Source organism: Chiloscyllium punctatum, chromosome 20, assembly GCF_047496795.1.
Source record: "Chiloscyllium punctatum isolate Juve2018m chromosome 20, sChiPun1.3, whole genome shotgun sequence".
Classification (NCBI taxonomy): Eukaryota; Metazoa; Chordata; class Chondrichthyes; order Orectolobiformes; family Hemiscylliidae; genus Chiloscyllium; species Chiloscyllium punctatum.
The window spans coordinates 77925344-77950264 of NC_092758.1; the positions used below are offsets into that span (position 1 = coordinate 77925344).

General features: G+C 44.0%; 1 pseudogene; it reads left to right on the forward strand.

Annotated features, from left to right (window-relative positions):
* LOC140491826 (E3 ubiquitin/ISG15 ligase TRIM25-like) overlaps nt 1-24590 on the forward strand; it is a 137035-nt pseudogene extending 112445 nt beyond the window's left edge.
* The last annotated feature ends 331 nt before the right edge of the window (nt 24591-24921 follow it).

Here is a 24921-nt window from a genome sequence, read left to right on the forward strand (position 1 = left end):
GGATGTGTCTGTCGTAACGGATCTGCTTCAGGGCGTGGCTGAAGAGCTTCAGGGCAAGAGGAGATTACCTGGGGGATGCAGTGAGAGAGAGACTCACTGACATCCTTGTAGAGGGAGGAGGAGAACTCCTTCAAGGTGTGCATCCTTGGAAGAGACTTCGCAGTAAGGTTAGAGTGACTAGGAGAATGTGAGGACTGCAGATGCTGGAGGGTCAGAGTCAAAACATGTGGCGCAGGCAAAGCACAGCAGCTCAGGCAGCATCTGAGCAGCAGGAGAGTCAACGTCTTGGGCATAAGCCCTTCATCAGAAATGCTATAATCACATTCCTGATGAAGGGCTTATGCCCAAAATGTCGATTCTCCTGCTGCTCGGGTGCTGCCTGAACTGCTGCGCTTTTCCAGCACCACACTTTTCAACATGTAAATAAAGGGTGACCCTTGACTAAAAGAAGGGCAGTGCTAGTCCAAGGCAGCAGATCACCATCTTCGAGCCTGCCTGGATACAGTGGGCTGCACCGTATTCATGTACTCAGCGGAAAACCTGAACAATTACACTGCCACCATCACGGACTTCATTAGCAAATGCACTGTGTACCAAAGAAGTCACTCCGAGTGTTCCCCAACTCGAAACCTTGGATTCTTTAAGAAATCCACTCCCTACTGAAAACTAGATGTGCAGCATTCAAGTCAGATGACCTAGACCTGTATGGCCTCTGTAAAACTTTCAGGGATGTCAAGAGGCTGTACCGGACCAAGTTAGAGACCCAAACCAACCAAAGAGACTCCCGCTGGCTGTGGCAAGGCCTAAACAACATTATCGGATACAAAATGAAGCCGAGCAAGATAGCGGACAATGACACATCCCTCCCTGATGCACTCGATGCTTTCTACGCTGAGTTGGAGCAGAATGCAGTGCGCCTGCCCCAACAACCCACTGTCACCACAGCGGACATCAGATCGGTCTTCCTGGAAGTCAACCTGAGGAAATCGATGGACTTGGACAGACTGCCCAGATGAGCACTTAGATCCTGTGTGGACCAACTGGCGGAGGTATTCACCAACATCTTCAACCTCTCAGTCCTTCAAGCCAAAGTCCCCACCTCTTCAAGAAGACCATCATCATCCCAGTACCTAAGAAAGCACATGCAATGTGCCCTAATAATAAAGCCCAGGAGCTCTGATCTCCATAATCATGAAGTGCTACAAAAGGCTGGACATGGCTCACATTAACTCTAGTCTCCCAGCCTCCCTCGATCTGCTACAATTTGCCTACCAATGTAACTGATCAACAGTGGACACCATTGCCCTAGCCCTGCACTCATCCCTCGAACATCTGGGCAACAACACCACCGACATCAGACTCCTGCTCATTGACTACAGCTCCGCCTTCAACACCATTATCCCCTTCAGACTGATCTCAAACCTCCGAGACCTTGATCTCGACTCTGCCTTCTACAACTGGATCCTCACCTTCCTGAAACATAGGTCAAAGTCTTACAATCATAGAGTCATAGCGATGTACAGCATGGAAACAATCCCTTTGGTCCAACTCACCCATGCCAACCAGATATCCTAAATTAATCTAAACCTACTTGCTAGCAGTTGTCTCACATCACTCTAAACCCTTTCTATTCATAGACCCATCCAGATGCCTTTTAAATGCTGTAATTGTACCAGCCTCCACCACTTCCTCTGGCAGCTCATTCTATACACGCACCACCCTCTACATGAAAATGTTGCCCCTTAGATCACTTTTAAATCTCCCCCCTCTCATCCTAAATCTATGCCTTCTAGTTTTGGATTCCCCCACCCCAGGAAAATGACCTTATCTATTTACCCTACCTATGCCCCTCATGATTTTGTAAACCTCTATAAGGTCACACCCCTAACCTCCAGGGAAAACAGCCCCAGCCTATTCAGCCTCTCCCTATAGCTATCAGTGAAGTTAGACACCAGCACCTCCTCCACAATAACATGCAACACCAGAAACCCCCAAGGATGCATTCTCAGCCCCCTATTCCCCGTATACCCATGACTGTAGCCAAATTCCAAATGAACACCATCTACTCATTTGCTGACAGCATCACCGTGGTAGGACAGATATGTAACGACAATGAGTCAGAATACAGGAAGAAGATAGAGGGCTTGGTGCCATGGTGCAATGAAAACAGCTTCCTTCTCAACATTGGTAAAACTAAAGAACTGATCATGAAGAGGGTTACCTCAGATTACAACAAGATCTTGACCAGGTGGGCCAATGGGCTGAGAAGTGGCAGGTGGAGTTTAATTCCGATAAATGTGAGGTACTGCATTTTGGGACAGCAAATCTTAGCAGGACTTATACACTTAATGGTAAGGTCCTAGGGAGTGTTGCTGAACAAAGAGACCTTGGAGTGCAGGTTCATAGCTCCTTGAAAGTGTAGTCACAGGTAGATAGGACAGTGAAGAAGGTGTTTGGTATGCTTTCCTGTATTGGTCAGAGTATTGAGTACAGAAGTTGGGAGGTCACGTTGCGGCTGTACAGGACATTGGTTAGGCCACTGTTGGAATATTGCATGCAATTCTGGTCTCCTTCCTATCGGAAAGATGTTGTGAAACTTGAAAGGGTTCAGAAAAGATTTACAAGGATGTTGCCAGGTTGGAGGATTTGAGCTACAGGGAGAGGCTGAACAGGCTGGGGCTGTTTTCCCTGGAGTGTCGGAGGCTGAGGGGTGACCTTATAGCGGTTATAAAATTATGAGGGCTTGGATAGGGAAAATAGGCAAAGTCTTTTCCCTGGGGTCGGGGAGTCCAGAACTAGAGGGCATAGGTTTAGGGTGAGAGGGGAAAGATATGAAAAAGACCTACAGGGCAACTTTTTCACACAGAGGGTGGTAAGTGTATAGAATGAGCTGCCAGAGGAAGTGGTGGAGGCTGGTACAATTGCAACATTTAAGAGTTATTTGGGTGGGCACATGAATAGGAAGGATTTGGAGGGATATGGGTCAGGTGCTGGCAGGTGGGACTAGATTGGTTGGGATATCTGGTCGGCATGGACCGGTTGGACTGAAGGGTCTGTTTCCATGCTGTACATCTCTATGACTCTATGACTTTGTGAAAGAAAGGAGGAGAAATGCTCCCATCCACATTAACAGAGCTGAGGTTGAGAGGGTGGAGAGTGTCAAGTCCCCAGGAATTAGAATAATCGAGAATCTGCCTTGAACTTCCCATGTAGATGCAATGACCATGAAGGGACAACAATGCCTCTTCTTCCCCAGGCAGCTCAGGAAGTCTGGCATGTCCATAAGGACTCTCACTAACCTTTCCAGATGCAACATTGAAAGCATACTGTCCGGGTACATAACGGCCTGGTACAGCAACTGCTGTGCCCAGGACCATAAGAAACGACAGAAGGTTGTATGCACAGTCCAGACCATCACTTAAGCCAACCTTCCATCCATGGACTCCATTTACACAGCTCATTGCTGCAGAAAGGCTGCCAACACCATCAAAGACCCATCGCACCTCGATAATGCTCTCCTACAAGCTCTTCCGTCAGGCAGAGATACAGAACTTTGAACACACTCCCAGCAAGTTCAAGAACAGTTTCTGTCCATCCATTACTAGAATAATGAATGGACTTTCTCACTTTAAATAATGCTGATCTTGCTGATGTTGCTGGTGCCTAATGCAAGCCCTGTGCGCCATAGCCTGTTTAGGGAAGGCAAATTAATCCATTAAAAACTTACCTTGTGTATAGGCAGAGAGCACACTGAGCAGGAGCTGACACAGGACGGCTGAGTAAGTGAGATAATATATTTGGGCAGTTGCTTTATCTGAAACACGACTGAGGCAGTGTCTCCCACCCACCCTCCTCCTCTAACCGAAAAAAAAAGATTCTGTGTGCCAATTTAGTAAGGTTACTAGTTTTTTTTTCTCAATAGTCTCATTGGGAATTCAGAACAGTGGGAATGGGATATTACGGCAGTTGAATGCTCCTCCTGTAGATTGTGGAAGGTAAGGATCACCACTGACTTCACCTGTGGGAAGTGCACCCAATTCCAGCTCCTCGGAAACCACGTTTGGGAACTGGAGCCAGAGCTGGATGAACTTTGGATCATTCTGGGGGCTGAGGGGGTAATTGAGAGGAGTTACAGGGTGATAGTCACACCTCAGGTACAGGTAAAAGGTAGATGGGTTATAGTCAAGCGACGGAAAGAGAACAGGCAGACAGTGCAGGGACCCCCAGTGGCCGTTCCCCTCAATAACAAGTATACCATTTTGGATACTGTCAGGGAGATCGACTTACCAGGGGTATGCCATGGGGTCCAGGTTTCTGGCCCAGAGTCTGTCCCTGTTGCTCAGAAGGGAAGTGGGGAAAGGAGCAGAGCATTAGTCATTGGGGACTCCATAGTTAGGGGGACAGATAGGAGGTTCTGTGGGAACGAGAGAGACTCACGGTTGGTGTGTTGCCTCCCAGGTGCCAGGTTCTGAGATGTCTCGGATTGTGTTTTCAGGATCCTTAATTGGGTGGTAGAGCAGCCCCACGTCATGGTCCACATAGGCACCAATGACATAGATAGGAAAAGGAATGGGGGTGTAAGGTAGAAATTCAAGGAGCTCAGGTGGAAGCTTAGAGCTAGAACAAACAGAGTTGTTATCTCTGGTTTGTTCTCCATGCCACATGATAGTGAGGTGAGGAATAGAGAGAGCAGTTGAACACGTGGCTACAGTGATGGTGTAGGAGGGAGGGTTTTGGATACCTGGGTAATTGGGGCTCATTCTGGGATAGGTGGGACCTCTACAAATGGGATGGTGTGCAGCTGAACCAGAGGGGTACCAATATCCTGGTTGGGAGGGGGGAGGGCGGTGGGTGGCGGTGATATTCGTTAATGCTCTTCAGGAGGATTTAAACTAATTCAGCAGGGGAATGGGAACCTGAACTGCAATTCCAGTGTACAGGAGGTTGATAGTAGTGAGGTCATAAATAAGGTTTCAAGGTCGCAGGAGTATACCGGCAGGTAGGAAGTTGGTTTGAAGTGTGTTTACTTCAATGATAGGAGCATCCAGAAGAAGGTGGGTGAACTTGCAGCATGGGTTGGTACCTGGGACTTTGATGTTGTGGCCATTTCGGAGACATGGATAGAGCAGGGACAGGAATGGTTGTTGCAGGTTCCGGGATTTAGATGTTTCAGTAAGCTCAGGGAAGGTTGTAAAAGAGGGGGGAGTGTGGCATTGATAGTCAAGGACAGTATTACAGTGGCTGAAAGGACATTTGATGAGGACTTGTCTATTGAGGTAGTATGGGCTGATGTTAGAAACAGGAAAGGAGAGGTCACCCTATTGGGAGTTTTCTATAGGCCTCCGAAAAATTCCAGAGATGCAGAGGAAAGGATTGCAAAGATGATTCTGGATAGGAGCGAAAGTAACAGGGTAGTTGTTATGGGGGACTTTAACTTTCCAAATATCAACTGGAAAATCTATAGTTTGAGTACTTTAGATGGGTCAGTTTTTGTCTAATGTGTGCAGGAGGGTTTCCTGACACAGTATATAGACAGGCCAACAAGGGGTGAGGCCACATTGGATTTGGTATTGGGGAATGAATCGAGCTAGGTGTTAGATTTGGAGGTAGGTGAGCACTTTGGTGATAGTGACCACAATTCGGTTACATTAGCAATGGAAAGGGATTGGTATATATTGCAAGGCAAGAGTTATAGCTTGGGGAAAGGCAATTATGATGCAATTAGGCAAGATTTAGGATGCATAAGATGGGGAAGGAAATGCAGGGGGTGGGCACAATTGAAATGTGGAGTTTGTTCAAGGAACAGCGACTGTGTGGCCTTGATAAGTATGTCTCTGTCAGGCAGGGAGGAAGTGGACGAGCGATGGAACTGTGGTTTACTAAGGAAGTTGAATCTCTTGTTAAGAGGAGGAAAGAGGCTTATGCAAAGATGAGGCATGAAGGCTCAGGGTGCTTGAGAGTTACAAATTAGCCAGGAAAGACCTAAAGGGAGAGCTAAGAAGAGCCAGGAGGGGACATGAGAAGTCTTTGGCAGATAGGATCAAGGAAAAGCTTTTTATAGGTATATCAGGAATAAAAGAATGACAACAGTAAGATTAGGGCCAGTCAAGGACAGTAATGGGAAATTGTGCGTGGAGTGTGAGAAGATAGAAGAGGCACTAAATGAATATGTTTTGTCAGTATTCACAGTGGTAAAAGACAATATTGTCGAGGAGAATTCTGAGATACAAGCTATTAGACTAGACAGGATTGAGGTTACTTTGGAGGAGGTGTTAGTAATTCTCAAAAGTGTGAAAATAGGTAAGTCCCCTGGGCCGGATGTGATTTATCCTAGGATTCTCTGGGAAGCTAGGGAGGAAATTGCAGAACCTATGGCTTTGATCTTTATGTCATCATTGTCTACAGGAATAGTGCTAAAAGACTGGAGGATAGCAAATGTTGTCCCCTTGTTTAAGAAGGGGAGTGGAGACAACCCTGCTAATTATAGACCAGTGAGCCTTACTTTGGTTGTGTGTAAAGTGTTGGAAAAGATTAGAAGAGATAGGATTTATAATCATGTAGAAAGGAAAAATTTGATTAGGGATAGCCAACACGATTTTGTGAAGGGTAGGCTATGACTCACAACCTTACTGAGTTCTTTGAGAAGGTGACCAACAGGTTGATGAGGGTAAAGGGGTTGATGTGGTGTATATGGATTTCAGTGAAGGTTCCCCATGGTAGGCTATTGCAGAAAATACGGAGGCATGGAATTGAGGGTGATTTAGTGGTTTAGATCAGACATTAGTTAGCTGAAAGAAGACAGAGGCTGGTGGTTGATGGGAGATGTTCATCCTGGAATTTAGTTATTAGTGGTGTACCACAAGGATCTGTTTTGGGGTCCCTGCTGTTTGTCATTTTTATAAATGACCTAGATGAGGGCGCAGAAGGATGGACTAGGAAATGTGCTGATGACACTAAGGTTGGTGGAGTTGTGGACAGTGCTGAAGAATGTTGTAGGTTACAGAGGAACATAGATAAGCTGCAGAGCTAGGCTGAGAGGTGGAAAATGGAGTTTAATGCAGAAAAGTGTGAGATGATTTACTTTGGGAGGAATAATAGGAACACAGAGTACTGGGTTAATGGTAAGATTCTTAGTAGTGTGGATGAACACAGAGATCTCGGTGTCCATGTACATAGATCCCTGAAAGTTGCCACCCAGGTTGATAGGGTTGTTAAGAAGGCGTATGATGTGTCAGCTTTTATTAGTAGAGGGAGAGAGTTTCGGAGCCATGACGTCATGTTGCAGCTGTACAAAACTCCGGTGCGACCAAACTTGCAATATTGCATACAGTTCTGGTTGCTGCATTATAGGAGGGATGTGGAAGCATTGGAAAGGTTTACCTGGTCTGGAGGGAAGGTCTTATGAGGAAAGGCTGAGAGACTTGAGTCTGTTTTCGTTAGAGAGAAGAAGGTGGAGATGTGACTTAATAGAAACGTACAAGATGATCAGCGGGTTAGATACAGTGTACTGTGAGAATCTTTTTCATCAGATGGTGGTGACTAGCACAAGGGGACATAGCTTTAAACTGAGGGGTGATAGATGTAGGACAGATGTTAGAGGTAGGTTCTTTACTCAGAGAACAGTAAGGGTGTGGAATGCCATTCCTGCTACAGTAGTAGCCTCGCCAATTTTATGGACATTTAAATGGTCATTAGATAGAAATATGGATGATAATGGAATTGTATAGTTAGATGGGCTTCAGATTTATTTCGGGCAAAAGTAAGGACTGCAGATGCTGGAGGCTAGAGTCAAGATTAGAGTAGTGTTGGAAAAGCACAGTAGATCAGGCAGCATCCGAGAAGCAGGAAAATCAACATTTTGGGCAAAAGCCCTTCATCAGGAATCTGATGAAGGGCTCCTGCCCGAAACATTGATTTTCCTGCTCCTCAGATGCTGCCTGACCTGCTGTGCTTTTCCAACACCACTCTAATCTTGACTTCAGATTTATTTCACAGATTGGCTCAACACCGAGGGCTGAAGGACCTCTACTGTGCTGTCATGTTCGATGTTCTTTGTTCTCTGACCAACAGAGGGCAATAAAAAAAGAAATAAAGAGGAAGAAGATTAAATATGAGGGTTAGCTAGCCAGTAATATGAAGGAAGACTGGAAGAGTTTCTTCAGATATGTAAAGGCAAAAGAGAAGCAAAAGTGGACATTGGGCCATTGGAAAATGATGCTGGAGAGATAGTAATTGGGAACAAGGAAATGGCTGAAGAACTGAATAGTTACTTCACATAAGTCTTCACAGTGGAAGACATGAGTAATATCCCAAAAATTCAAGGGAGTGAGGAAGCAGAGCTGAGTATGTTGGCCATCGCCAAGGAGAAGGTGCTAGAAAAACTGAATGGTCTGAAGGTGGATAAATCACCTGAACCAGATGGACAACACCCCAGAGTTCTAAGAGAGATACCTGAAGAGATGGTGGAAGCGTTAGTGATGATCTTCCAGGAATTGCGAGAGTCCGTTAGGGTCCCACAGGACTGGAACATGACACCATGTTTAAAAAGGGAGTAAGGCAAAAGACAGAAAATTGCAGACTAATTAGCCTAATTTCAATTGTGGGTAAGATCCTGGACCCCATTGTGAAGGATGAGATTTCTGAATACTTGGAAGTGTATGGCAAAATAGGGCAAAGTCAGCAAGTTTCAGCAAGGGGAGGTCATGCCTGACAAATCTGTTTGAATTCTTTAAGGAAGTAACAAGCAGGTTAGACCAAGGAGAGTCAATGCATGTTATCTACCTGGACTTCAAGAAGGCCTTTGACAAGGTGCATCACAAGAGGCTACTGAGTAAGATAAGGGCCCATGGTGTGAAAGGCAAGGTGCTAGCATGGATAGAAGCTTGGCTGTTTGGCAGAAAGCAGAGAGTGGGGATTAAAGGGTCCTTCTCAGATGGCAGCTGGTGACAAGTGGTGTTCCACAAGGCTCAGTGTTGGGACCACAACATTTCATTTTATACAATAACGATCTTGATGAAGAAACTAAGGGCATTCTGGCTAGGTTTGCAGATGATACAAAGCATAGGTAGAGGGACAGGTAACATTGAGGAGACAGGGCAGCTGCAGAAAGATTTGGATAGGTTAGGAGAGTGGGCAAAGAAGTGGCAGGTGGAGCACAATGTGGGAAAGTGTGAGGTCATGCACTTTGCTAGAAAGAATAGAGGGATAGACTATTTTCTAAATGGGAAGAAAATTCAGAAATCTGAAGTGCAAAGAGTCTTGGGAGTTCTAGTCCAGGATTCTCTCAAGATAAACTTGCAGGTTGAGTCAGTAGTTAGGAAGGCAAATGCAATGATGGCATTTATTTTGAGAGCACTTGAATATAAAAGGGGGGGAAGTACTTCTAATGCTCAATAAGGCTCTGTTCAGGCCTCATTTGGAGTATTGTGTGTGCAGTTTTGGGCCCCATGTCTCAGGAAGGATGTAGTGGCCTCCGAAGCATATTCAGGGGAGTTTTACGAGAATGATCCCAGATGAGCATATGTGGAATGTTGAGGAATCTGGGTTTATACTCGATGGAGTTTGGAAAGATATGGGGAGATCTAACTGAATCATACAGCATATTGAATGGCCTAGACAGAGTGGATGTTGGGAAGATGTTTCCATTGGTAGGAGAGACTAGGACCCGAGAACATGTCCTTAGAGTAAAGGGAAGACCTTTTAGAACAGAAGTAAGGGGAAACCTCTTCAACTAGGGTGGTGAATCTATGGAATTCATTGCTGCAGAAAACTGTGGAGGCCAGGTCATTGAGTATATTTAAGACGGAGATAGATAGGTTCTTGAGTATCAAGGGGATCAAGAGTTATGGGGAGAAAGCAGGAGAATGGGGTTGAGAAACTTATCAGTGATGATTGGATGGCAGAGCAGACTCAATGGGCTGAATAGCCTAATTTCTGCTCCTATGTCATATGGTCTTACCTGCCTGCACTGCTCATAAACAAAGATTTTCACTGTACCTCGGTACAAGTGACAATAAATCAATCAAATCAAATCACTTGGGTGACAGGATTCTGTCCTCTGTGCAGATATTTCAGCTATCCCACCTCCTTTTCCTGTTTGTCTTGCCTTGCTAAAGCCTGAATGGCCCTGAGTATTCATTTTCCATCCCTGATCACCCTGTAGCCAAGTGTCCACGACCCCAGCTATATCATATCCACTTATATCTGTTTGCATCACTGATTCATCCATCTGATTGTAAATGTTCTGCACATTAAGACCAAAGCCTTAAGTCTTGTCCTCTTAACATTTTTAGATCTCTTCACATGATTTTGCACTGTCGCCCTGTTTGATTCTTGCCATCGAATTGTCTACCCATCACTTTCATTATTTCTTGTTCTGTCTTTTGTTTATTTTTGTACTTGTTTCCCTCTCCTCTCTCCCAGTATAGGTTTCCATCCCCCTGCCATTTTAGTTTAAATCCTCCCCAGCCACACTAGTAAATACTTACTTGTCCTGTCCAGATATAACCCGTACAGCTCTTATTGGTCCCATCTCCCCTAAAACTGTTTCCAATGCCCCAGGAATCTGAAACCTTCCCCCTTGCACAACCTCCCCAGCCATCTATTCATCCGATATATCCTGCTACTTCTATTTTGACTAGTGCATGATGTCGGTAATAATCCTGAGATCACAATCTTTGAGGTCCCACTTGCTTCCTAACTCCCTAATATTGTGCTTTTACTGAAGCCTCACCATTTCGACTTATGTGAAGGTCATTGTGACTGCAAGGATTCTGACATTTTCAGGATGGGTTGCCGTGGGATATCAGTACGAACATTAGAAGGAGGACAGATTGTTGCTTTGATTACTCATTACTCTTTCAGTTCTGATCTGAAATGTCCGACTGATCAAACCATTCTCCACCTTCAATCCCAGATTGTCTGAGACTCAGAGATGCACAGTGCCAGATCTTCCTGTAATCGCCCTGAACCTGTCCAATATATATGAACACCTCCAGAAGAAGTTGAATGGATGGGAAAAGTACCACTCAGACCTACTGGGAATCATCAGTAAGAATATACAACTTTTCTCCAATCTAAGGGAATGAGAACGGGTCGGGTTAGTTCTGTTCATACAGCTGGAAATACTCCTGAACTTTAACGTCTGTTCCGTGTGTGTGTGTGTGAATCAAGAACCTGAGATCCATCTTTAGCACCAAGTGACATCTGCGTTAAACATTCCTCACTGGAATAGGCCAGAGTTTCACCCAGGTCAGTCCAGGGTGTGTAACAGTGGGGGGGAGTTACACACTGTCAGAGTGTCTCTTAAAGGGACACTGTCCCTCCCGGAATGACCACAGCAAAACCCACCATGAGCCAGGTAAAGAATCAAGGTGTCTTTTATGGGGCATGCTAGCATCATTAAACAGTACAGTAAAAGATAAACCAAATTGTCTTTCTCAATCTTAGGTCAATGCAAAGATCTAAGTTTATATTTTGAAGTATCGTCTATGTTGTAATGTAAGAAAATAAATGGATGGAACCTATAAACTGTAAGTGTTGTCACTTTAAGAGTGAAGTTCCTTTATTAGACCCAGCACGCAGATAAGCCCGTACCTGTATGCCATTGTGTGACCAGGTCACACTGCATTGTAGCAGCTGGAACACAAGACATATGTAGTGATAACTCTGTAATGTCTGCACACATTCGACTATAACTAAGGCCACCAGAGATCTTCAATTAAATGGAATCCAGGCACCTCATTTTGTTGGGGGAGAAAGTGAGGACTGTAGATGCTGGAGATCAGAGCTGAAAATGTGTTGTTGGAAAAGCGCAGCAGGTCAGGCAGCATCCAAGGAGCAGGAGAATCGACGTTTCAGGCATCAGCCCTTCTTCAGGAATCCTGACCTGCTGAGCTTTTCCAGCAACACATTTTCACCTCATTTTGTTGTACAATGATAGCATGAAAGGAAATATTGCATTGTATCAGAAGTCAGAGTATTGCTATACACCCACTACCGAGTGATGTGAAAGAGGCTGGACCTCTTAACCCTAATCCCAGCCCTAACCCAATCACTATGTGTTTTGTTTATAGTGCCAGCTTCCACTGAACACATGGACACATCAAATGTATCTCCTTTCGCACCCAGTAACTCTTGGAAAGCCCCTGTCACAGGGAACGATCCCCAGACGTCGACTCAGCTTTGCAGGATAGCTGGAATATCCCAAGGTATGTTGATAAAATTAAAGAAGGATTACACTAAAGTTAATTTGTATTGAACAATCTAGTTTACCTATCAAATTGTTTATGTTTCAGTACTAGGAATTCAAGTTCCTGCACCTAATTCCCCCTCATATCTCTGAATTAGTCTTCCAAGGCTGCAGGGGCTTTTGATAAACTCAGAAAATGAACAGAGAGCAATAATTTATTGTATAGATAAACACCTTAATTATAATTTGAAACTGTATGTTCACTGACATTGTGTAAATTGTTGGAGGCTTTAATCACGTAGTCGTCATCATCAGCTCTCCCTTAATTGGTGGATGAGATCTGTCTCCTCTGGGTCATGGGTTTATCTCATGGGTCTGCATGTGACTGTCCCACAGACCTTTGGACATACGTGTAGGAAATCCCACAGGCCAATGGGATTGGGAATGCAGAGTTTCCTTCCTTTTATTTCCTTTCTGCAAACATCCTCCTTCCTCATGAAGGCAGCCGGACTTGGTACATGCTATAGCCTGACAGACAGGTCGTCCTCCCGACGGACAACTGGTAGCAAGCTCCCTCCGGCCATTAAAGTCAATGTTACACCATCTCATGGTGATTTCCTGAGTGACCTTGTAACTTTTCTTTTTTCCTTCCCTGGAATGTCGGCCATTTGTGAGTTGAGGGAATAGTGGTAGACACTTTTCAGCCATCGGGACAATGTCCAATCCATCGTTGTTGGTTTCCCAGAGTTTGGCCAGACTGCTTGTTTCAGCTGTCTGAAGGACACGAGCATTTGGTCGAAAGCCCCTGTGATTGAACCCACAGAATGGAGTGGAGGGAATTCCCATAGTGCTCTATTGCAATACTGACCACTGGAGAAAGACATGACCTACACTGAGTGTCGTTGACCACTCTGCACCAGATTTTCCAGCCTTTCTCGATCTCTTCAATTCTGCATAGAAAAGATTCAATCTGTCCTTCAAAGTTGCTAAAACAAAACCAACAATAACGTACAGCTGGTCAGTCAAAACTTAAGGCATTGTATTTGAATGCACAAAGTATGTGAAACAAAACAAATGAACTGATTGCCCAAATTGAGATAAATAAGTAAGAAGGACAGAGAACGAGGAGGAGTGGCTCCGTTGGAGATAATATTAGCACAATAGAGAAGGATGACCTGAGATCAGGAAATCAAGTTATAGAAGTAATATGGGTAGACGTGAGGAATATTAAAATCAAGAGGTCACTTGTGGAAGTTGTGTATAGGCACATAATAGTAACCAATGAAGGGCTGATTCCTGATGAAGGGCTTATGCCTGAAACATTGACTCTCCTTTTTTTTATTTCAAAAATATACTTTATTCATAAAATACTTTAATGATCTGTACAACTGGACATGCCATACATATGTAAACATTCCATTTCCTTGCATACCGAAAACAGAGTAATCATTCCTATTTACAGGTCTGTACGATTACATTTTTAGCTGAGACATCAGCAGAGCCCAAATGACTGTGCGGGCCCCCTGTTCTTCTTTAGGCAGGCAGACGTTACACAGTGGTCTTTCCCCACCGCGTCTTGGCGGCAGCTGCCCCAAGCTTCAGCGCATCCCTCAACACGTAGTCCTGGACCTTGACTCTCCTGCTTCTCGGATGCTGCCTGACCTGCTGTGCTTTTCCAGTGCTGTGCTTTTCGACTCTGATCTCCAGCATCTGCAGTCCTCACTTTCACCTAATGGTAACCACTTAGTAGGACAAGACATCAAGGAAGGAATATTAGGATCTTGGCAAAAGATTACAGAGAATATCATGGCGAATTTTAACTAGAAAAAACTGAAAAAGACAGTTGAAGAAAATAGATGAGGAATTCATTGAATGTTATGTAGACAAGTTCTTCAACCAGCATGTTATGGCACCAATCAGAGGGCAGGCAGTACTAGACCTTGTTTTAACCAATAAGATAGGATTGTGTACTGACCTCATAGTGAGAGCAGCCCTGGGTAGCAGTGACCATAACAATATTACATACAGTTTAAGGGAGAGAAGAGTAGGTCCAAGGTTACCATTTTGAACTTAAACAAGCGCAATTAAGAAAGCATGAAAGCAGAGCTGGTGAAAGTGAACGTGCCATACAGGTTAGGGGTTGGTCAATAGGGATGCAGTGGCAAACATTTAAGGCAATATTTGAGAAAGCACAGAATAGATATTCCAATAAATTTTAACAAGTAAGAGCTATTCTAAGATATGGATCATTATAAGTGGTTAATTAGAAAAGTCAAAAATAGAACAAAACACAAAGAAAAACATATAATCATGCAACGATAGGTGACAGGTCAGAATATTGGACTGATTAATTGGGGCAGCATGGTGGGTCAGTGGTTAGCATTGCTGCCTCATAGTGCCAGGGACCCGGGTTCAATTCCAGCCTCGGGTGACTGTTTGCACATTCTCCCTGTTTCCTCCAGGTGCTCCGGTTTCCTCCCATAATCCAAAGATGTGCAGATTAGCTGGATTGGCCATGCTAAATTGCCCATAGTGTACAGGGATGATGTATTAGTTAGGGGCAAAATATAGGGGAATGGGTCTGGGTGGGTTACTCCTCGGAGGGACAGTGCAGACTTGTTGGGCCGAAGGGCCTGGCCCCACGCTGTATGGATTCTAGCAAAGAAAACTAGCAAACTAATAAGGAGTTAAAAATTAGAGTATGAGAGAAAGGTAGTGAAAAGTTCTTCAGAAGGAAGATCCTATTGAAAATGAGTTAGGGGAATTAGTAATTGAAAATAAAGAGATGGCAGATGAATTGAATAGATATGTTGCATCAGCCTTTTCAAACTGTCCCAGAAATAGCTATAGATCAGGAATTGAAAGGAAGGGAGACACTCAATAAAATGACAATTACCAGGGAAGTAGGACAGAGTAAATTGTTGGAACCGTGAGTTGACAAGTCCCCACGTCCAGAAGAATTTCATTCTGGGGTCTTAAAGTTAATGAGATGGTTGATTCTCCAAAACCCATTAGATTTGGGGAAGGTTACTTTAGATTGGAAAATAGCTAATGTACCTCATTTATTCAAAGTGGGAAAGAGGCAGCAAGCAGGAAACTACAGGCCATCTGTCAGAGTGGAAAATGTTGATGTTATTTTTGAAGACATTATAACAGAGCACTTGAATAAGTTCAAAGTAATCAGGCAGAACCAATATGTTTTTGTCAAAGGGAAATTGTGTTTAACTAATTTATGATTTTTTTTTTAAAAACATAACTTGTGCTGTAGTTAAAGGGGAACCAGTGAATATATTATGCTTAGATTTCCAGAAGGCATTTGATAAGGCACCACATTAAAGATTATTGTAGAAAATAAAAACTCATGATGTGAGGGTAACATATAAGACCATAAGACATAGGAGTGGAAGTAAGGTCATTTGGCCCATCGAGTTCACTCCGCCATTCAATCATGGCTGATGCGCATTTCAGCTCCACTTACCAGCGTTCTCCCCGTAGCCCTTAATTCCTCTAGACAACAAGAATCTATCAATCTCGGCCTTGAAGACATTTAGCGTCCCGGCTTCCACTGCACTCCGTGGCAATGAATTCCACAGGCCCACCACTCTCTGGCTGAAGAAATGTCTCCGCATTTCTGTTCTGAAATGACCCCCTCTAATTCTAAGGCTGTGTCCACGGGTCCTAGTCTCCTCGTCTAACGGAAACAATTTCCTAGCATCCACCTTTTCCAAGCCATGTATTATTTTGTACGTCTCTATTAAGTCTCCCCTTAATCTTCTAAACTCCAACGAATACAATCCCAGGATCCTCAGCCGTTCCTCATATGCTAGACCTGTCATTCCAGGGATCATCCGTGTGAATCTCCGCTGGACACGTTCCAGTGCCAGTATGTCCCTCCTGAGGTGTGGGGACCAAAACTGGACACAGTACTCCAAATGGGGCCTAACCAGAGCTTTATAAGTCTCAGTAGTACATCTCTGCTTTATGTTTATGTTAGAAAGAAGCAGAGTATAGAAATAAAGGATCTTTTTCAGGCTTGCAGGATGTCCTGAGTGGTGTGTCACAGGAGTTAGTGCAGGGAGTTACAATTCATATAAATGATTTTGATGATGGGTTCAAAGGTATGGGAGTTAAATTTGCTGATGACACAAAGGTAGACAGGAAATTGAGTTGTGAAGAGAACATAATGAGTCTATAAAGAGTAGTTTAAATGAGTGGGCGAAGATCTGGCAAATAGAGTCCAATGTGTACAATCTGAAATTGTCAATTTTGGCGGAGAGAGTTAAAAGAAACATTATCTAAATAGTGAGAGGTTGCAGAGCTCTGAGATGCAGAGAGATCTAGAAAGGTTAGTATGCAGATACAGCAAGTAATCAGGTAAGCTGATAGAATGTTATGGTTTATTGCAACGGGAATTGTGTGCAACAATAGGGAGATTATGCTTCAGTTATACAGGTCATCGGTGAGACTGCATTTGGAGTACTATGTGGAGTACTAGTCATGATATGCATAGAAGGATGTTAATGCATTGGAAGTAGTTTACAGAAAGTTTACAAGACTAGTAGCTGAAATGAGAAATTTGTCTTATGAAGAAAGGCTAGGTCTGTATCCTCTGGAGTTTAGAAGAGTTTACAATCCTGAGGGGATTTGAGTCTTGTCGGAGAATCTAAAATTGGGGTCAGAGTTTAAACATTAGATGTTGCCCATTTAAGTCAGAAATGAGGAAACTTTATTTTTATCTCAGAGGGTTGAGAGTCTTTGGAATTCCCTTCCTTAAAAAGCAGTGGATGCAGAACCTTTTAAATATTTTTAGGGCAGAGATAGATTGACTCTTGGTTACCAAGGGATTCTGGCCTAGTTTTTTTTTCAATTCATCTGTGCAGTGTGGGTGTTGCTGGCTGGCTCAGCATTTAGTCCCCATCCATTGTCACTCTTGAGAAGGCGGTGGTGAGCTGTCATCTTCAACTGTTGCATTCTACCTGCTGTGGGTTGACCCATAATGCTGTTAGGGAGGGAATTCCAAGATTTTGACCCAGCAACAGTGAAGAAACAGGGATATATTTCCAAGTCAGGATGGTAAATGAGCTTGGAAGAGAATTTGAAGGGGGTAGTGTTCCCATATACCTGCTGCCCTTGTCCTCCCAGATGGAATTGGTCATGGGTTGGAAAGTACTGTCTGAGGAGCTTTGGTGAGTTTCTCCAATGCATCTTGTAGATAGTATACACTGCTGCAACTGAGTGTTGGTGGTGGGGGGGAGTGGATGTTTGTGGATATGGTACCAATCAAATGAACTGTTTGGCCCTGGATATTGTCACACTATTTCAGTGTTATTGGAGCTGCACTCAGCCAGGCAAGGGGGCAATATTCCATTACAGTCCTGACTTGTACCCTGCAGACAGTGGACAGGATTTGTGGAGTCAGTAGGTGAGTGACTCACCACAGTATCCCTCGCCTTTGACCTACTCTTGTAGCCACTATGTTTATGTGGTGAGTCAAGTTGACTTTCTGGTCAATGATAACCTCCAGGAGCATGATAGCGGGGTATTCAATTATGGTAACACAGCTGAATATCAAGGGGAAGTGGTTGGATTGTCTCTTATTGGTGATGGTCATTACCTAGCAGGTGGGTAGCATGTATGTTACGTCGCACTTGTCAGCCCAAGCGCGGATATTGTCCTGATCTTGTTGCATTTGAACACAGACTGCTTCAGTATCTGAGGAGTCGCAAATGACGCTGAACACTGTGCAATCATTGATGAACATCCCCACTTCTGACCTTATGATGGAGCAAAGGTCATTTTTAAAAATTCATTCATGGAATGTGAGCATCATTGGTTAGGTCAGTATTAATTGCCCATTCCTAATAACCCAGAGGGCAGTTCAGAGTTGACCACATTGTTGTGGGTCTGGAATCACATGTAGACCAGACCAGGTGAGGATGACAGTTTGGGATTCTCTCAAGAACGTTGGTTAACAAAGATGGGGTTTTTCCAACAATTGATAATGGCTATATCATTAGATTCTTAATTCCAGATTTTTATTGAATTCAAATCCCACCATCTGCCATGGCAGGATTTGAACCCAGGTTTCCAGAACATTATTCCCACTGTCTGTGTGGAGTTTGCACATTCTCTCTGTGTCTGCGTGGGTTTCTTCCCACAATCCAAAGATGTGCAGGTCGGGTGAATTGGCCAAGCTAAATTGTCCATAGTGTTAGGTGGATTAGTCAGGGGTCAATATAGGGGAGGGGAATGTGAATTACTCTTTGGAGGGGCGGTGCGGACTTTCTGGGCTGAAGGGCCTGTTTCCATAATGTAGGGGATCTAATCAAATAAAATTTCTGATCTAATCAAATTATCTGGGCCTCTAGATTAACAGTCCAGCGATAAGAGGCCATTGCCTTATGGGAATTTAGTGCAGTTAACCTTTTCATAACCTTAGTGATAGAGTAGGAAATTGAAGTAATAAATCTAGTAATTCTAGTCTAAGGCATTAATTGTAAATTTAAGAAATATCAGGAGAAGGCAGCCAGCAGAATGTGTTGCATGTCAAATGCAGGGAGCCCTGGTTGCTGTCAGTGTCTGAGATGACCACATGTGCAGGTAGTACTCCCAGCTGCAGAAGCTGGAGCTCTGGATCTTGCAGCTTGAGAAGTGGTTGGAGACACTGTGGCGCATCCACCAGGCTGAGAGTTACGTGGACAGCACACTTAGAGCTGTGGTCACAATGGAGCCCAAAGGACAAGAGGAAAGAAAAGATGGGTGACCATCATGCATCCCAGAAAGAACAGGCAGGTAAGGCAGGAGGCCCTTGGAGTCTCACATACTAACCGGTATTCCATTTTGGAAGCTGATCAGGGTGTTGGTACCTCAGAGGAATGCAGTCAGAGACAAGTTTCTAAGCAAAGCAGGTTGATTATATGAGGGGGGGAGGAAGAAGAAATGAAGACCAATAATGATAGGGGGTTCTTTACTCAGGGGACAGACAGGCCCTTCTGCAGCCGAAGACGTGACTCCAGGATGGTGTATTGTCTCTCTGGTGCCAGGGTTAGGTATGTCACTGAATGGCTGCACGGCATCCTGAAAAGAGAGGGTGATGAGTCAGGGGTTGTGGTATATGTTGGTACCAATGATATGGGCAAAGTGAGGAATGAGGTCTTACATCAAGAAGTTAGGGAGCTTGGCAACTCATTAAAATGCAGGACCTCAATGGTTTCTAATCTCTGGATTAATCCCAATGCCATGTTCAGAAACAGGAAACTAGGACAGTTGAATGTGTGGCTGAGGAGTTGGTGCAAAAGAGAATGTTTTAGATTCCTGGATCACTGGGACCATTTTTGGGGAAGATTGGACTTGTACAAATGGGACAGTCTGCACCTGAAACATGTCGGGACCGATATCCTTGTAGGTAGGTTTGCTGGTGCTGTAGGGACGAATTTAAACCTGTAGCAGGGGGATAGGGACACAGAGTATCAATGAAACAGAGACACATCATGATACAGAAAAGGAAGCAAGTCACATATGAGTTGAGTGTCAATAGAGAAAGGCAATGTCTTTACTTTAATGTGAGGAATGTAATAGGTAATATCAATGCATTAATGGTGTGGATTGACACTTGAAATGAGGAGAAAGTGAGGACTGCAGATGCTGGCGATCAGAGTCGAAGAGTGTGGCTCTGCTCCTTGGATGCTGCCTGACTGGCTGTGCTTTTCCAGCACCACACTCTTCGACGTGAAAGTATGATATTGTGGCCATCACATCAACATAGTTGAGGGACTGGCACCTCAACATTCTGGAGTATAGGATCTTTAGGTGAGACAGAGGAGGATGTAACAAGGTTGCACTATTGATTAAGGAGCTAATTATTGCAATATGGTGAGATGATATCTTGGATGGGTCCTCAAATGAGGCTTAGTGGGTAGGAATGTTAACAGGCAGCCACTTTTCTGGGAGTGGACATAAGGCCCACAAGAGTCAGTGAGCAGTAGAGTAGCACGTATGTAGATAATTCACAGAGGTGTGAGCGAGTAGTAATTGGGTAGTTATAATGGAAGATTTCATGGGACCCCAAAAAAACACAGATTGGGATAGTCATAATGTTAAGGGGAGGTGGCAGATGGCTTGAAATGTATCCGGGGGAGATTTTTGTATCAATGCATTGAAGGCCCAACAAGGGATAATGCAGTGCTGGCTCTGTTTCTGGGAAGTGAAGCCAATGTGGCAGTGGGTGAGCATATTAATGATAGCGACCATAACATGGTACAGTTTAAATTTGTTCTACTCAAGGAAAAGGATAGCCAGCAAAAGATGGCTTTGAATTTGGGGAAGACAGATTTTATTAAAATAAAGCAGGGTTAGGTGAAGGAGTAAATGTAGGGGAATGGGTCTGGGTGGGTTGCGCTTCAGCGGGTCAGTGTGGACTTGTTGGGCCAAAGGGCCTGTTTCCACACTGTAAGTAATCTAGTCTAATCTAATCTTGCCGCAGTTAACTGGGTGCAGCTCCTAGTGGGTACACCTGGAGAGGAGCAAGGAGTGGCATTCAAAATGGAGTTGGAGAGAGTATAGGTCCAACATATATCCGTTCAAGGGAAATGTAGGAGCAACAAATCCAGAGAACACTGGATGTCTCAGACATTCAGGACTGGATGAAGAAGCAGAGAAAGTCCAAAGTGAGCACTTCAATTGTGGCGCTAGAGAAATCCAGGAAGTGCAGAAGGGGACTTTAGAAAGCAATTACAAGAGCAATAAGGGGCCATGAGAAAGGATTTGTGAGCAACACTAGGGAGAATCCTAAGAAACTTTATCAATGCATTAAAGGGAAAGAGTGGGGCCATTAGGAATCAAAGGTGCAGCCTGTGTGTGAAGTTGCAGGATATTGGGAATGTGTTAATGGATACTTCTCTTCAGTCTTCATTCTGGAAAAGGAGAATGTAGGCACTGAATTCAGGCAAAGGGACTGTGAGCAACTTGTACTGTTTGACATAGGAAATGGGGAGGTATTGAAGGCTCTGATGTGCTTAAAAGCAAATTCCCTCACCAAGATACATTACACCCCAGGTTGCTTTGAGAGGCAAGGCAGGAAATTGCAGGGTATCTGACACAAATTCTTAATTCCTCGCTGGCCACAGAGATAGTGCCAGAGGACTGGAGGATGGCTAATGTGGTTCCACTTTTTAAGGAGGGTGGTGAGCAAGGATATTACAGACCAGTGTAATTACATCAGTGGTAGGGAAACGATTGGAGAAAATTCTGAAGGAGCAAACAGATACCCACTTGAAAAGGCATCAGTTAATAAGGGAGAGTCAGCATTGCCTTGCCATTGGGAGGTAGTTCCAAACAAATTTGTTAGAATTTTTGAAATGTGGATTTTTGAAAAGTTTAGTTGATGTAGGATTTTAGCAAAGCTTTTGATAAGATCCCACATGGGAAACTGATTCAGAAGGTTAAAGCAGATGGAATGGAGGGAAACTTGACAAACTGGATCTGAAACTGGCTTAGTAATAGGTCACAAACGGTATTGCTAGAAGGCTGTTTGGATGACTGGAGAACAGTGTATCACAAGAATCCTTATTGTTTGTTATGTGCATAAATTATATAGATTAAAACATGGAGGGAATGTTAAGCAATTTGCAGACAACACCAAGATTGGTAGATTGGTTAATAGTGGAGAATATGGTTGAGGACTTCAGGAAGTTATAAATGGGTTGGTCAGGTGGGCAGACCAGTTGCAGATGGTCTGCAACTTAATTTTGATAAGTGCTGAGGTGATGTACTGTGGAAGAAGGAACAAGATGAGGGAGTATTTAATAAATGGCAGGACATTGGGTAGCTGTGAAGAACAGAGGGATCCTGGGGTAATTATTCACAGATCCCTAAAGTCAACAGGGCATGTGAAGAGGATAGTTAAGAAGGCATGTGGGACATTTGCTTTCATCAGTCCTGGCACAGCGTATAAGAGCAAGGAGGTAGTGTTGGAGTTGTCACAGCAATGGTTAGGCTACAGCTTGCGTACTGTGTGCAGTTCTGGTCACCTCATTACAGAAAGGATGTGATAGCACTAGAGGAGGTTCACCAGGATGTTGCCTGAGATGGAGAAATTGAACAACGAGGAGAGAGTAGGTAGGCTTGGATTGTTACCTCAGAGAAGACCAAGGGGGACATGATTGAGGTGTATCAGGTTATGAGGAGTTTGGACAGGGTGAAGAGAGAGCAGCTGTTCCCCTTGGTTGAGGGGTCGATCACAAAAGGACATAGTTTTAGGGTAAAGGGCAGGAGACTCAGAGGGGATTTGGGAAAGAAACACTTTCACTTAGAGGGTAGTGAATCCAGAATGCACTGCCTGGAAGTAGTGGAGTCCGGAACCTTACAACCTTTAAAAAATACTTGGAAGAGAACTTTAAATATCATAACATTCATGCATATGGGACACGTGCAGGAAATTGGGATTAGTGCATCTTTAGTGTCAGTTACATTGGTGTAGGCTTGATGGGCTGAAATGCCTTTATGGACTGCATGAATCTATAGGTGGATCTCTTGAAGAGTATAAGGCATGTCGAGCCATTCTTAAGAGGCCAAAAAGACAATATGAGAGCCTTGACAGATAAGGTTAACTACAATCCAAAGAGGTTCTGCAAGTACATTATGAGCAAAACAGCATCTAGGGAGAGAATAAGATCAACGAGGTCGCCTATGTGTGGAACTCCGGGAGATGGAAGAGATGCTAAATGAATATTTTGCATTAGTTTTTACTGTGGACAAAGGAATGGAGGCTGGGAAACTCGTGCAAATAAATATCGATGTCTTGAAAACAGGTCACATTACAGAGGAGGAATTGCTGGAGCTGTTAGAAAATATAAAGGTAGATAAATCTCTGGGATCTGATCAAAAGGACCTGAGGAGCAACATTTTCATGCAGAAGTGGTTCATAGTATGCAATGAACTGCCAGAGGAAGTGCTAGATTGCAAGTACTGTTGTAACATTTAAAAGATATTTGGACAGATACATGGAGAGGAAAGTTTAGAAGGATATGGACCAAATACAGGCAAGTGGGACTAATTTAGTTTGGGAAACGTGCTCAGTATGGACTGATTGAACCGAAGGGTCTGTTTCCATGCTGTATGATTCTATGACTCTATAAGGGGATGTAAGATTATCATGGGATTATGCAGGAATGTAGAGTTGGCATTAAAATCATACCGGTTATGGTCTTATTGAATGGCAGAGCAGGCTTGAAGGACCTAGTGGCCTCCTCCTTACACCTGGCAAGGATGATCCTACCCAGACTTTGGCAGCTACCTCTCCCAGAGGCCTCTCACAATTGCCAACGAAATAGCAGGTGATAAGCTGCACCAATTTAGCCTTCTGCAAACTATGGAGGAAGTGAGTGTTCGACAGCAAGGACCTTCACAAGTCAACAGAAGTCCCCGTATAAAGAGCAGTTGTCACCATGACCATAGTCCTGTCTGAGACTGTGCTTCAGTGACAGACTTGAGCTGTATTCAGAATGTGAAGTTCAGAATAGGAGGGAGAGAGTCCAGGGCACTCTCCTGGGAGATGTATGTTCCATATCTGCCCAATGTTTAATGTGTGGACCCGTGGCTATGTCATTGTATCTCAGGGAATATGTGCAAAGTCCTATATCGTGTTTAAACTTCCTGCTATTGTGTGTCTGATTGCAGTGTTTGCACTGAGTGTACGGACTAGGACCACATACTGCTACCTAACACGGGTTCTGACTTTATTTAACATTGGAAGAATCCAGTCTAATAGTTTGTATGGGGCTGGCAGTATCTGGGAAATACTTACCCTCCCACCCTACTGCTGTCACCCATTGATCTGAGTGGAAGAACTCTGTCTGATCAATGTCTTCTCTCTTCTTTAGGGAAAAGCTCATTGAGCCTGGATCCAAAGACAGCAAACTTCAACTTGATTCTGTCTCATGACCTGAGATTGGTAACATGGACTGAACAGCAACAGCCCTATCCCCCTCACCCAGAAAGATTTGAACATCATCCCCAAGTCCTCTGCTCCCAGAGCTTCTCCTCAGGATCCCATTCCTGGGATGTGGAGACTGCTGGTTCTAACTGGGGAATAGGGATTGTGTGCGGGAATGCGATCAGACAGGGACTAAATGCATACCTTGGCAACAGCATTAACTCATGGTGTTTGACCTTTTACGCTGGTACTTTTCTCAGAGCCTGTCACAACAATGAGCCTATGTTCCTCCAAAAATTTCCATTAAATAGCAGAGTCCGAGTCCAGTTGGACTATGAGGCTGGGACTGTATCATTTCACCAGATTACTGAATCACTGACACATTTACACACATTTCAAACCACATTCACTGAACCTGTGTTTCCAGCATTTCGTTGTTGGAAAGATTCCTTAAAATTGATTAATTAATTCTCATATCTCTGACTCAGGAAACACATTTTTGATTTCAGAAGCTTTATTTGAGAAAGCCTCTTGGGGTATCTCAGTTCCCAGTTGTACATTTTGATGCTGTTGTTTGCAGATTGGAGAACAGAGGCAGATCCCTTTTGTTCTGCACACTTGGGTGACTTAAACCTAAGTTATGGCCAGTGTTACATTGTTGTCTATTGAGAACACTTAGTGCTGTGTCCGGTAGTTCTGCTGCTTTTAACTCTCTTAAAGGTACACCCACATCTTCAGAACATATTCATATACCCATCCAGATGCCTTTTAAATGTTGTAATTGTACCAGCCTTCACTA